This window comes from Gracilinanus agilis, chromosome 1 (genome assembly GCF_016433145.1).
Source record: "Gracilinanus agilis isolate LMUSP501 chromosome 1, AgileGrace, whole genome shotgun sequence".
Lineage (NCBI taxonomy): Eukaryota > Metazoa > Chordata > Mammalia > Didelphimorphia > Didelphidae > Gracilinanus > Gracilinanus agilis.
In genome coordinates, this window is record NC_058130.1 from 473,753,086 (window position 1) to 473,767,225 (window position 14,140).

The following is a 14,140-nucleotide window of genomic DNA, read 5'->3' on the forward strand; positions in this document are numbered from 1 at the left end:
TTGGCAAGAAGTCCTTACCATAGACTTCCTGTACCCATTCAGTTTGACTGGCAGGAAGGAGCCCTCTCGACTCCTCCCTCAAGGGACTTTAGAAACTGACAAGAGAAGCCCTCCAGCCAGATTTAAACATTTCCTACTGGCCCAACTTCTTTGTGTCTATAGAGATACCTTTCCTTGCCTTCCCCAGTGTCCTCTGTCTCTTGCCTCCTGTGACTACCCTGTTTGGGCAGCCCCTCCTGAATACTCCCATCTACTCCCTTACCATTCAATATACCACCTCATTCATCCCTTCCCTAAACTCAGCTATCCCCTTCATTCCTCCCCTTATCACCACATTTACCTTTATCCCTCCTTTTAACCAAGAAATTATCCACTTCTTAATAACACAGTCTGACCTGGATTTTCATCTTCACAGGGAACTTCCAGTTACACAAACTTCCTTCATCTGTTCACATGGGCACTGATCTTCAATTTATAGTCTTAGAATCTATTTTCTTTATAGTATAGTCGTTATAGCATTGATATGTTAAGTGACATGTTCAAGGTCATATAATAGGTATGTTTGTGATAGGAATTGAACCTGAGTCTTCCTGACTCTGAGGCCAGTTATCTATCTAATACGCTATGCTTTCATTTTCTCTGCTTTAAATTTGTCAAATTTGATCTTTTTGCATTTATATTTGTGTATATCTTATCCTAGAAACTGGAGTATAATCTTCTAAAGAGCAAAGTCTACATTTTATTGTTGTGTCATCAGGACCCAGCATAACTCTTTATACTCAATCAACAAACATTTAATAAATGCCTACCAAATGCTAGGCAGTAGGACTACAAAAACACAAAATTAAATTTGAGAAATGCTTTTTTTTGAGAAATATTATTTTTAAAAGTTGAATTGAAATCCAATTCATTAAAAATGTTCATATTCTAACTCAGGTGATCAATGCAAAAGTCTTTTTTTAAAAAAAAAAACTTTTTAGAATCAATATTATGTATTGGTTCTAAGGCAGAAGAATGGTAAGGGCTAGGCAATTGGAGGGGGGGGGGAGGAAGGGTGTTAAGTGACTTGCCCAAGGTCACATAGCTAGGAAATATCTGAGGATAAATTTTGAATGCAGGTCCTCTTGTCTTTAGGCATGGTTTTCTATCCACTGAGCTACATAGTTGCCCTTAGAAGCCTCTTAATTAAAAAAAAAAATTAGCCCAATACTAGAAGCTATTCCTAGATCTGGGCATCAAATAAAAAACTAGAAGGTAGTTGAATGGTCAGACATATCATTCATGAATTTATTAGTCTCCTATTATGAATAAGTGAATGAATGAAAAAATACTCATTAAATACTTGCTATCAGATAAGATCACATATATAAAGTGCTAATATTAATACTGTATAAGTGTTCATTATTGCCATGTGCCAAGTATTGTGCTATGGATATTAATCAATATTGGTTATTCTGGTCTTGAGCACTAACCTATGTAAATGGATGAATGCTAGCAATGGCCCTTTTAGGGAAGTTATAGCTCAATCTAGGGCCATCTAAGTGTCATAAAGGATAGAGTGCCAGACCTCGAGTCCAGAAGACTCATTTTCCTGAGCTCAAAATCAGCTTCAAACATTTACTACCCAGGTGGTGACTCTGGGCAAGTCACTTAACCTTATTGGCCTCAGTTTCCTCGTCTTTAAAATGAGCTGAGGAAGGAAATGTCCAACTTTTCCAGCAACTTTGCCAAGAAAACTCCAGATAGAGTCATGAAGAGTCAGATATGACTAAACAACAAATAGCACAGCCTAGGAATCCTAAAATGACTCACATTGATTATGTTGAAACTCTGCTATTTCCATATATAGTGTTTACCTTGACTGGTTTTCCTAGTAGGAACTGGGAGATGAAAACAACAGCTCAGATAACCTGATCACACAGAACTTATTCAGATCCCAGGGAAATTTCCTTACTACCAACGTCTGTCTTACTTGATGGCAGATCCTGCCTTTTCCTCTCCCCCAAGCTCCCATTTTAGATGGGTTTCTGAGGATATAGTATATCATGGACCATTCTTTCTGGATTTTCTGCCATGATTCAGCTGCCTTCTTTCTTCCCCTCTCCTAGCCTGGCCTCTCATTGGTTGAGTTCCTCTAGGAACCTTTATTTTGGGAAGAGCCCACGCCAGACCATCTTTCATTCTCTAGACTTCTCTGCCATGCCCCTAAAAGGGGAATTCCACCCACCCTACCCTCAGTTCAATAGCATACATAGAAGTCTATCTTACCCCACAGAGAAGTTGAAATGGAATAAAGAATGGGTTTTGTGTGGAGAGGAGGAAAAAGAGAGGAAAAGGTTTTTTTTGGGGGGGGCAATTAAAAGACCCTAAAGAGAAATGGGAGGGGAATAAGAAGAGAGGGTGTGGAAAGGAAGGTAAAATAAGGGTGGGGAAAAGGGGGATTGATTAAAAGAAAATTTAGCATAGAGCCTAGAACACAATAAATGCTTAATAAATTGTTGTTGATTTGTTGTCTCACCTCAATTAGGTCAAAGAATATCTAATCCAACCTCCTGAGGTGAGTCAAAGCTTTAGTGGCTTACCCTAAGTCACTCCCAGTAGCATCTCAGACATCCTTTAGAGAAACCTTATAGTTTATTGCCAAAAGCGAGGAAAGAGAGTCCCAGCCAGTATGAATGACTTGTGTAAGGTCACACACCTATAAAGGAAAAGAACTCCCCTCTCTTAACTATCACTTGTCCATTATAGCTAATTTAGTAAATAGAGACAGAGACACTTAGTAGAATGGTAACAGCATGTCTCCATCTCATAGCTACATTGGGCAAAATAGCTAAAAACCCAGTAAGGGGCATGTTTGTCATTGTGTATTTTGCATGGCAACTATTAGAATAATAATAAATGTCTGTGGGTTAAATAACAAAACCTGGGGGTGAATAACTCCTAGGTGGGTTTGAGTAAGGTGTGGAATTGGGAAATGGAATAGAGAGGGATGCCACCAACAAGAGAATCAGCTGGGTTTATCACAGTGAGTTCTTGATGTCAGTTAGGTGCCAGGTTTGTCTGGGAAATGAGGAGAAACAAGGAAGGTCTGTATAAAAGGCCTGCCTAAGGCAATGCAGTCTGGCTTGACAGGGGTAAGAGGATCTCATGAAGATATCCTTGGCTGGTCTCAGGATAATCAGGATACACAGCAAGATAAAATCCACAGGTGAAGTGAGGGAGATAGGATAATCTGTGTGTGTCTACCACCACAGATAAATCCACTTCTCAACCTACAGCTTCACTGGTCTTGATTGAAGATGTAATGTCCAAATCCAAGGAAACAACTCCAGAGAATACAGTTCCCCAAAAGACACAGGCTCACCCTGACAGCTGCTCCAAACCCAACTGTCAGCCTCCAGAGTCCCCATGTAAGTTCCTGTGACAAGATTGTAAGTTCTCTTGCCAGCCAGTCTGCTCTGCTATCTATCTATCTATTTATCTCTGCTATCTAACTCAGACTTATATTTCTCTACAACCCTACTAAGTTTCTGGCTCATATCTCTAGTACTACAAATTGATCACAAAAGAGAATGGATTGTGGAAATGGGAACCATGAGAACTGGCTTCTGGTTCTTTTACTCATTGCATAACCTTAGACAAGTCTTTCTTCTCTCAGAATTTCATTTCCCTACCTGCAAAATGAAATTTATAAGTTCCTATCTTGTAGATAAGCCTAGAGAAGCAGAATGTTGGGAATCCAGCCACCAGGTGATTATCTAGAACATTGATGGCCAGCCCTCCCTTCTCAGTCCTACACCAGTTTCTACTGGGTCCCTGTTATCACCCTTTTCTCTCTCATTTCCCTGAGAAGGATTGCAATGGAACACCAACATTTCATCCATATGTGAGAGAATATGGAATATATCATTCATGAAAATTCAATTTGATTGGAGAATTTTGTCATATTCCTTAAGGTAAATGGAGACCTCTCTTCCCTCCCCCAGTTGCCAAAATAATAGTAACAACAATAATTATTATAGCTAACATTTATATAGTGCTTACAATGTGCCAGGCACTATGCTAAGTGCTTTACAATTATTAAACCATTTGATTCTCCCAACAACCCTAAGAGTCAGGTGCTATTATTATTCCCATTTTACAGTTGAGGAAACTGGGGCAAACAGAGATGAAATGACTTGCCCAGTATCACATAGGTAAGGCATCTGTGGTCATATTTGAACAGTCTCTCCATTGTACCACTTCTCTGGGAATTGGGAACAGATTATCTAGAGATGAATTGTCCAGACCCTTCCTTATGCTTATCATTTCTCCTCCTCCCCTTTGCTTCTGGAGTTTTCACTACCCAGGCTATTCCAACTGAGGTCGTGGGAGGCCAAATCTGTGAAATATTTATCAAGCCAACACATGTACCTGTTGGGAGCAACTAGAAAAAGAGGCAATTTCAACTCAGGACTAAAAAGAGTTTAGGTAGCTCTCAAGAAGATTAAGAAATAGCCTTTGGGTCCTCTCCATCTGTTGACCCATGGCAATCTGGCACTATTTTCTGACTGTTGAGAATTTCCATTCCTAGGTTGCTGCTGCCTTGGCTTGTCTTCTCCCAGCAACAAACTATTTTCCACAGGTTGCTTCTCCCTCACTTCATTGTAGCCTCTATTCCCTTAGCCATTAGGTCTTTTGGAACACAGTAGGACCTCCTTTTGCCTGATCAATACATTCCAAGGCCCTGCTTAACATCATTATTTAATAAGTATTTCTTATACAAACATACCTATGTACTTCACAACTTTTTTTTAGCTTATCAGAGCTATGGGCATCTGTACTTTTATACTTTGGGGTCACTGCTAATAACTAAATGGCACTAATTAAAGCAAAGAGAAGCTCTGCTCTGACACAGACATAACTTGTTATAATGGAACTCTGGACAAAGGCTGATATGGGAGCTAATATTTGGCCCAAAACAAAGTAATAACTACTATCATTTCTCAGAGCAAGAATGAACACCATTGGGCAAACTGCTTCAAGAAGTTTTGGGGAAATGGCGTGGATTTGGTGGGTAATTAAAAATGTTTATTTCATGTATTTTTCTGCCTTTTAAAAAATTACCAATTGCAGATACCTAAATTTGCATATGTTACTGTAGTATAAAGAAAAGGCTAAAGTGAATAAGAGCCTCAGTTTAGTCATCTGTTAAATGGGGAGATTGGACTAGCTATCTCCTAAGGTCCTTTCTAGCTCTTAATACATGATCATATAGTCCTATGACCATGAATTATTGTATTAAAAAACAACAGTGTTTTACAATCATTGTGATTGTATTAATATACTGATTGACAAGCTTTTTTTAAACCATTACTTTCCATCTTAGGATCAATCCTGTGTATTGGTTTCAAGGCTAGTGGAAAGGGCTAGGTGAATTAATTGCCCAGGGTCACACAGCTAGGAAGTGTCTGAAGTCACCGACAAACATTTATTAAGTACTTTTTGTATCAGGAACTTCTGGGTTAAGGGGGACACAAAGACAAATGAAACAATCCCTGTCCTCAAGAATCTTCCTTTCAGAGGCGTTTTCATGTCTAAAGAGCCCTGGAAGCTGGAAAAATATTTCACAGCCTTTAGAGGACGAAGTTCAAGAGTTCTCTGCCACTTACTCATTAATATGGCCTTGGGCAAATTCCTTCATTTCTCTGCTCATAGTTTCCCAATCCATAAAGTGAGGCAATTGAACACAATTCTCTCTCTGGGACCTTTTTGGTCTGAAGGTCCATGATTCCATAAATCAAAGAGAATGGGTTTGTCTAGATAGTATCTACGGTCCTTTTCAACCTAAGGTTCTTTTTTTTTTTTTCTAAACATTTAACTTCTGACTTAGAATCAATACTAAGTATTTGTTCCAAGGCAGAAGAGTAGTAAAGGCTAGGCAGTTGGAGTTAAATGACTTGCCCATGGTCACAAAGCTAGGAAGTGTATGGGGCCACATTTGAAAGCAGGGCCTTCTGTCTTCAGATGTGGCTTTCTATACACTGAGCCACCTGTTTCTCAACCCAAGGTTCTTGAATGCTTAAATTCTATGGATTGCTAATCTAGAATCTTTAAAGAAGGAAAAGAGAGAGGCAGAGAAATCCAAAATTGTCCATACTCCAACTCAGATTTAGTTCAAGATTCATCTATTAAGCACCTAATATGTGCTAGGCATTGTGCTAGGGGTTGGATTTAGATTATCTGTAGATGCTATTTCTTACTACTCCCTCCCCCCAACCCTTTATAGCAGTAAGTAGTAAAGATGACAGCTTTTTGTAACTTGGGAAAAGATTTGCTGTTCTTCAGAGGCAAAGTATTCTATCATCTCAATCATAGTCATTCTGATCATCTGAACTATACCTAGGGCAGAGGATCAGAGTTTTATCCCAGGATATCCAACATCCAACAACAAAGGATTGTGCTTCTTCCTTCAGAGAACTACAGGGTAGTCTACTAGACCCCAGCACATGGCCAACCTTCCCCTAGATCTCCAGCATGACCACCTCTGCTCCCTCCTCTAGTCCTGGGATTCCTTCCCATCCATCCATCCATCCATCCATCCATCCATCCATCCGTTCATCTATCCAGTAAGCATTTATTAAATACCTGTTACAAGCCAAGCACTTTACTAGATTCTGAAGATACAAATAAAAAAGCAAGTCTCCTCTCTCAAGTTTCCTTAAAGGCTTAGTTCTAACAACATGGTCTTCCACATGAGGCCCTTCCTGACCCTCCCCACTGCATTGTTTCTGCTCCCCACCCCATCTCAGACTGCAAGGATATTGAATGTTTTGAGTATTTACTGTATTTTAAACATACATAGATCATATAACATATATGCAACATGTACCATCTTGTTTATTTTTAATTTTTAAAAATTACATATAAAAAAATTTTTGACAATTGTTATTTGACACTTCAAGATTCATATTCTCTTCATCCTTCCCTTCCTCAACCCCAACCAGGTTGATAAAAAGTCTGATACAGATTATACTAGTACCATCGTACAATTATGTAGCATTTTATTAATGTGGAATAACATATGTATGTATAATATGCATGTTATATACCCATTCATCTGCATGTGTATGAAATACACATGTTTACTACACAAATATATTTGCCTATATCTAGGTATTGTTAAGGGAGAAACCAAGGAAAGGTGCCTTAAACAGTAAATATGGGTCCAGGTGGGTGTGTGGGAGACAGGAATGACAGGAAGGGGCCCAACAAGTAGGGAGACTGGGTTATAATGGCTGTTTGGATGTCTGTAACAGAAATGGCTGTTGGCCTCCAACTGCCACCCAGCATCAACAAGACAGAGCCTATGGAAGCAGATAAGTAAAGGCAAGAGTTTAATAACACATTTTAATCAGGGACAAACTAAGGTAAAGGATGGGAATAGGGTTTTTCTACACTAACAGACTATGGGCAAACCACAGGGTCAAGGGAAAGGGACTTAACACTCTTCTAAGATCTAAGCAAGACAGGACCCAAAGAAAGCAGTACTGGAGTCACAAGAGGAAAGTTCCTCCCAACCTGGTTCCAGCCAGGTTTGGTCAGCTTAGCTGAGGACCTGAGGATGGCTTTACTTGGGATCTCACGCCTAATCCAGGGATGGTTTCAGGATGCCAGGAATCATCTCCACCAGAAGAGATGATCCAAGGTATCCAGGTAGGGAGAGAAAGTTTGCAATGCTCTCCATCAGATCACAAACCAACTTCCCTACTTGGTGCTGCTCTGCAGGTCTGATGTCCTCTGCTGTAAGCCTTCACCACTCCCAGGATCCCAGGGGATCTGGATACAACTCCCCTAGCTCTGAGATCTCCCAGGGTCAGCAACAGTTTTTGTCCCAACCCCCACTGAGTCTCTCTCAGTGAGCAAGAAACACACTTCCTACTTCTTCATTCCATCTTGGAATTCTCCAGCCCTTCCTGCTAGGTCCAACAACAATACTAAATTAATAACTAAATAATCCTCACAACAGTATGTACATGTGTGACATATATATGGGTAATGGGGTATATGTTATTGAATAAGAACCTGAATATTATGTATGTAGGTAAAGATATGTATGTGTGTGTGTGTGTGTGTGTGTGTGTGTGTGTGTGTGTGTGTAGGTTAAAGGATCTCAGAGGCATTTATGACCTCATAGGCTTCAAAAGGTTGGAATGGTGAGCCACTACTATGTGCCAGGCATCTGGTGGCATTTCAGCACTTTTTAGTACTGAGTGACTGATCAGAGGGCTTCTCCTTGGCCCAGCCCAGGCCTTTTCACAGTCCTAATGGGAATTCCCTGCAGGAAAATTGCTTGTGTGTCCCAGGTTTTCTAACTGTCCTGGCCAACACCCCTTCCCCCCTTCCCCCAAAGATCTGTACCTTGGGATTTTTCCCTCTACAGGACCTAGATTCTAAAGAAGTCTCATCCTCAACATCCATGCCCCCCACACTCCCCAGATGACAGAATTGCTGCTTATAGCCCTGATTGATCTCATTACTCAGTAGAAATAAACCCCCTCTTATTTTTTTAAAAAGTTGCTCATATTGGGCATGAAATCATCTGTAAAATGGGGATGACAATAGCGTTTTACAGGACTGTGGGATAGATCAAGGGAAATAAAGTTTGTAAAGTGCTTTGCAGACCGTACAGTGCTAAGGAAATCCATGTTGCTAGTGCTTCATTAAGAACCTGAATCAAGAATCATGGCCATGACAAGTTCAAAAGGCCAATATGTCTTTTTTAAGGATAGATGATGCCATGCTGAACTTATTTCTTTTTTAATGGAGCTACTCAATTGGCAGACTAAGGAAATCCTGTAGATGAAATTTACACTGATTTTAGTAAAGCATATAATGGTGAATAGTGCAATCCTTGTGGAAAACTCGGAGTATGTGGCCAGGTAATATGAGATGAATTCAGATATGGTTGAATACCCAGGCCTATGGCTATTCCATTGTTGAATGTTCAAGCAAAGCCATTAATGTTTACATGTCAACTTTTAAGAAGGACTTCAGTGAGGTGACTGTGGGTAGTGCGTTTGACTGTGGTTATTTAAAATTTTTGTTTCTCTAAAAATCCAAATGACAGGCCTAATAAATTTATAAATTAGAAATTATAGCTATCATACTGAATTATAGAGTCAAGATTTCAAAGGATCATGTCAGGGTAGTATATTAAGCAATAACTAATAAAAAATGTAGTAGCATTAAATAAATAAAAAAAAAAAGAATTATGGCCACATGACCGTTTTCTCACCCCTCTCCATGCCCCAATACGATTTCTCTCCCAACTTTCCTGTTCCCCAGAATGCTTTTGGTGAAGGGATTAGTTGCTATATAGACAACTTTGTTGTTAGTAGCAATCATGAAGGTCAAATGTTTTCACTGTGTGTAAAAGGTATGAGATTTTGGCCTATGTGCCGGCCCAGAATGCTTACATGGTACACACTGTCTGATATTAACCCAATCACTCTTTTCACAGCAACTCAGTTTAATAGCTTCATTTTTTATGAAGACCTAGACTTTTGATGAGACTCTACCCCACAATCTTCCCCCAGGAATGTTATGAGACTCAAGGTGGGGGGGTTGGGGGAGATGTTTAATAAACTCTATGCTTGCATCTTTTGAAAGAAAAGGGAAAGGGACTAATTACTTTTCTTGAATAAGAATTGTTATAGTGACCAGAATATGCCAGTTCTGTTAAGGGTCAGTGCTTTCTAACCTTGGGATAATTTTGGCAAAGAATAGTAAGATGCTTGGATGACTGGACCCCACTGAATAAGCACATAATTCTACTCATAAAATGAAGTCATTTAATAAGAACCATTAAACATATGGACAACTGGGGAAATCTCTCTCTCCAGAGCACACAGACTCATTAAAATGACTTCTATAAACTGAGGATGTAGTCTTCAACGGTAACCCTACCGATATGAATGAGAACCATATTTTTGCCTGAGGATGGCAACAGCTCACTAAATGATATCTGTCCTAGACCGGAGGAGTCCACCCAATAATCTACCCTAGAGGAGAGCTTGGGCATGGTCTGGACAGATAGAGAGACAAAAAGACAAAAACAGAGAAAAATACAGACAAGAGCCAGAGAAAGGGACAAAGACAGGGACCGACACAAGGGAAGAGAGAAGGAACACCTACCATTTCTTTCCCCACTAGTTAGTTAGAAGAGGGAGAAAGTGACCAGAGTCCTCAAAACACTGCATTTAAGCTCTGATAATGGACTGTTTACTTTGCGATTGAGTCCCTATACCTGTTCATCTCTGCCCTCTTGAGGATTAAAGGCAACAGTAAACATTCTGCGTTCCAAGTTCAAAGTCCAACCTGAGAGTCACCAGAGTAGTATCTTCTTACTTTTTCAAAGGAGAAGCCAGCTTCTAATCAAAGAGAACCTTGCTTTGCTATCAGGGGGAAAGCAGCCTCCTTAATCCAATGACATAATTCCTTGGGGCTCACCCATTGTTCCAATAAGGACCAAGTAGTTGAGAGAAGAAATTTGCTATTAATATCCTCCTTTCCCCATATCTAAAAGAACCACCATTTGATTCATGTAATAGTTCTACTAATAATAGGTTGCAAACTTTCCACATCTTCTTATCTTGCATGACCCTTGTCTTTTGTTTCTCTATAGATTCTTCATAGAGGATGTACCCAATGTGCTGAAATCAGTGTCACAGAATCTCAGAGTTAGAAGGAAACTGAAACTATCTAATCCAACTTGTCTCTGAAAAGGAATCCCTTTTATGACAGGTGATATGATAGGTGGCGTTATCCAGCCTTTGTTGGGAAATCCACAATAGTTAAGGATCCATTACCCACAGTGCATCCCATTCTAGTTTTTGGACAGCTGTAATTGATAGGCTAGATAGAGTGGAATATGTTACCCTGAATTCAAATCTGGCCTCAGATAGTTATGACCTGGGCAAGTTGCTGAAGTTGGTTCACTTCATTTCCTCATCTGTAAAATGAGGCGGAGAAGGAAATGGCAAACCAGTGCAGTGTTTTTGCTGAGAAAATCCTAATTGGAGACACAAGGAGTCAGACTTGACTGAAAAACAATTGAACAAAATTATAGGCAAGAAGACTTCATCGATTCCTCTTGATACTTTGTGGATGTGACAGTAGGACTTGAGCTATCTATCAGTGATCGCTGCTTCTTGTTACCTCCCTCATTCCCTTCCTTTTCTGAGCATACAAATTCTTGAAAATATACCCCCCTTCTCAAGGATACACCACTAGTGGTAATAAGCTATAGCATACTTTCACCTTTCAGCCATCCATTGTCCATGAATAGTTGAAATTGAGAAAGTAATGATCTCAAACCAAGTTGTGAGAGTTTGAAATGAATATTTTCCTGAATATGAGGTAAAAGATCTTTCAGTTGGGAATTTACAACTCTATTTAACATAGAGAAAGGCCTATAAATTTGTTGAGCATGGTGAAAGAGCACTTTCATTCTAACCTGAAATCTCTCCTAAAGCAGGCAGAGCTGTCACCCTCATTAGTGAACATGTTAATGTATATTATCATTTTCAGCAAGAGGTGGCTGGGTTCCCAATCAGAAAGAGATGAGTTCTGAAAACACTATGAAATAGGTTTACTATTGGACTGGCCCTGGAGGAAGGAGAAAGGGGAAGGAAGGGGGCATTTTCCTTAAAGGAAATCAAAATATAAATTCTAGAGGATTACTTTATTTATAGAATTGCTGGCTTTTGATTTTGACAAGGGAGAATGGTTATACCATAATTACCCAAACAATACTGCCAATAAGGTTTGATGGGATTTGTACTTATCTTGAAAGAGACTAATCATTTTAACTTAGGGAATGTTAGCTTCATGGGAGTTAGTATGGGGTAATGGGAAGAACACCATGGAGTCAGGAGAATCCAGTTCTAACTGGCTTTGTGACCTTCGTTGTGTAAAAATAATATGTCACTGAATTGATTGTGGATATAAACTGATTTGATACTCTGCTTGCTGTGCTTACAAAGTATCTTCAGTTTATATCAGTGAAGTGAAGCTCATAAGTGAACTTCTCTTTAGGGCCAGGTGCAAGGAAGCTAAGGAGACTCTTGTTATACAAAAATAAACTATTTATTGAGAATATAAGGGATTCTAACTCCACTCAAATAAAACTCCCTGGTTCTACAAGAAACCACTTCTCCTGTTTCCACAGGCTACACTGATCCTTCCTGATCTGACTAACCCAAATTTTCCCTATTCTACAATAAACTAACACTATTATCCTTATACAAGGTATATAATTCTTAACTTTGTCTCCAAGTTATAAAAATAACAAAAGGCAGCTGGCTGAGCCTCAGCAAGAACCAAGTTAGGACTCTAAGCCTTAGCAGACTCAGAGTCCAAACCAAAGACAGGGTCTTTCTTTGGTCTTCTCAGGGATAAAACAATCTATGAAACAGCAATAGACAGTCACTAGTGTTTCCCAAGTTGGAAAAGGAAATCACTTAGCTCCTTCAGGCTTTTCCATTCTTTCCTTTTACCCCAAACAGTGAGGATACAGAGAAAAGATGTCACTGCTCCCAGCACTCTGAGATATTTTCTCTTTAGGCTCCAATCTGACTAGTCAGTTTGAATTTCTTCTTTTAGAATCTTTTTTTTTTTTATGTTTTGATTACTATTGAAAGCTACTGGTTCTCTGTTTTTTTTTTTTTAACCCTTAACCTCAACTTGGAATCAATGCAGTGTATTGATTTCAAGGCAGAAGAGTGGTAAGGGATAGGTAATGGGGGTTATATGACTTGCCCAGAGTCACACAGATAGGAAGTGTCAGAAATCAGATTTAAACACAGGACCTCCCATTTCTAGATTTGGCTCTTAGTCCACTGAACCACCTAGCCACCCCCTATTGTTTCTTAATCTTATACATTTGTGTTGGTTTCCTATAGATTTTGAATGTTAGATTTTTATCAGAGGTACTTGAGGTAAAATTTATTCTCATTGAATAGCTTTTCTTCTTATTCTGACTTGATTTTGTTCATATAATTTTTTTACAGTACATTTGAAATACTCTTTTTGTCCTTTGTAATCTTCTCTGTCCCTATTTCATCAAACATTTTCTCCTTGGGGGCAGCTGGGTGGCTTAGTGGATTGAGAGCCAGGCCTAGAGATGGGAGGTCTTAGGTTCAAATCTGGCCTCAGACACTTCCTAGCTGTGTGACCCTGAGCACGTCACTTAACCCTCATTGCCTAGAACTTATCACTCTTCTGCCTTGGAGCCAATACTGCCTTGGCTCCAAGACAGAAGGTAAGGCTTAAAAAATTTTTTTTTCTCCTTAATAATAGTGGTGAAAGTATCTTTCCATTATCATTTAATTTTTTATGATTCAATCTTTTATATTTTGATTGTAGATCTATTTAGAATTTATTGTGGAATGTGGCATAAAAAGTTTATTTAATTTCATCCAATTTCTTTCCCAATTTTGTAGCAATTTTTGTCAAATAGGGAGTCTTCTCGTCATGATGAAAATTGCCATCCACTTCCTAACAGAGGGGTGATGGTTTCAGAGTATGGATGAAACATATATTTTTTGGACATAGCCAATCTAGAAGATTTGTTTTACTTGATTATAAACATTTGTTATATGTCCCCCCCTTTTTTTTCCAGTTGAGCTAGGGATGTGAGAGGGAGAGAAAAAAAGACCTTTGTTAATGGAAATAAATAAAATTAAACATAACTAATAACATGTGTGAATAATCCTTAAAAAACAAAACCAAATAGGTTCTCTCAATTATTTTGTGTGTGTATGTGTGTGTGATTTATGAAACACTGGTATAATGTGATTGATTGCTTCTACATTTTGTATAACTATTCTGTTCCACTAATCTCCTTTCCTTTTCTTTAATCAATATCCAGTAGTTTCTCATGAGATCTGATAATGCTTGGATTTTTGCTCTCCTAAGTAGATTTTGTTATGACTGTGTTTATTTCTACAAAGTAATTTCTTGGTAGTTTGATGGGTGCACAACTGAATTTGTAGGTTAATTTAAGTGTTATCATTAATTTTGTTATATTGGCTCAGACCAGCCACGAACAATGAATATTTCTGTTTTTCTTTATTTCTATAAAGATCTTTTTGTAGTT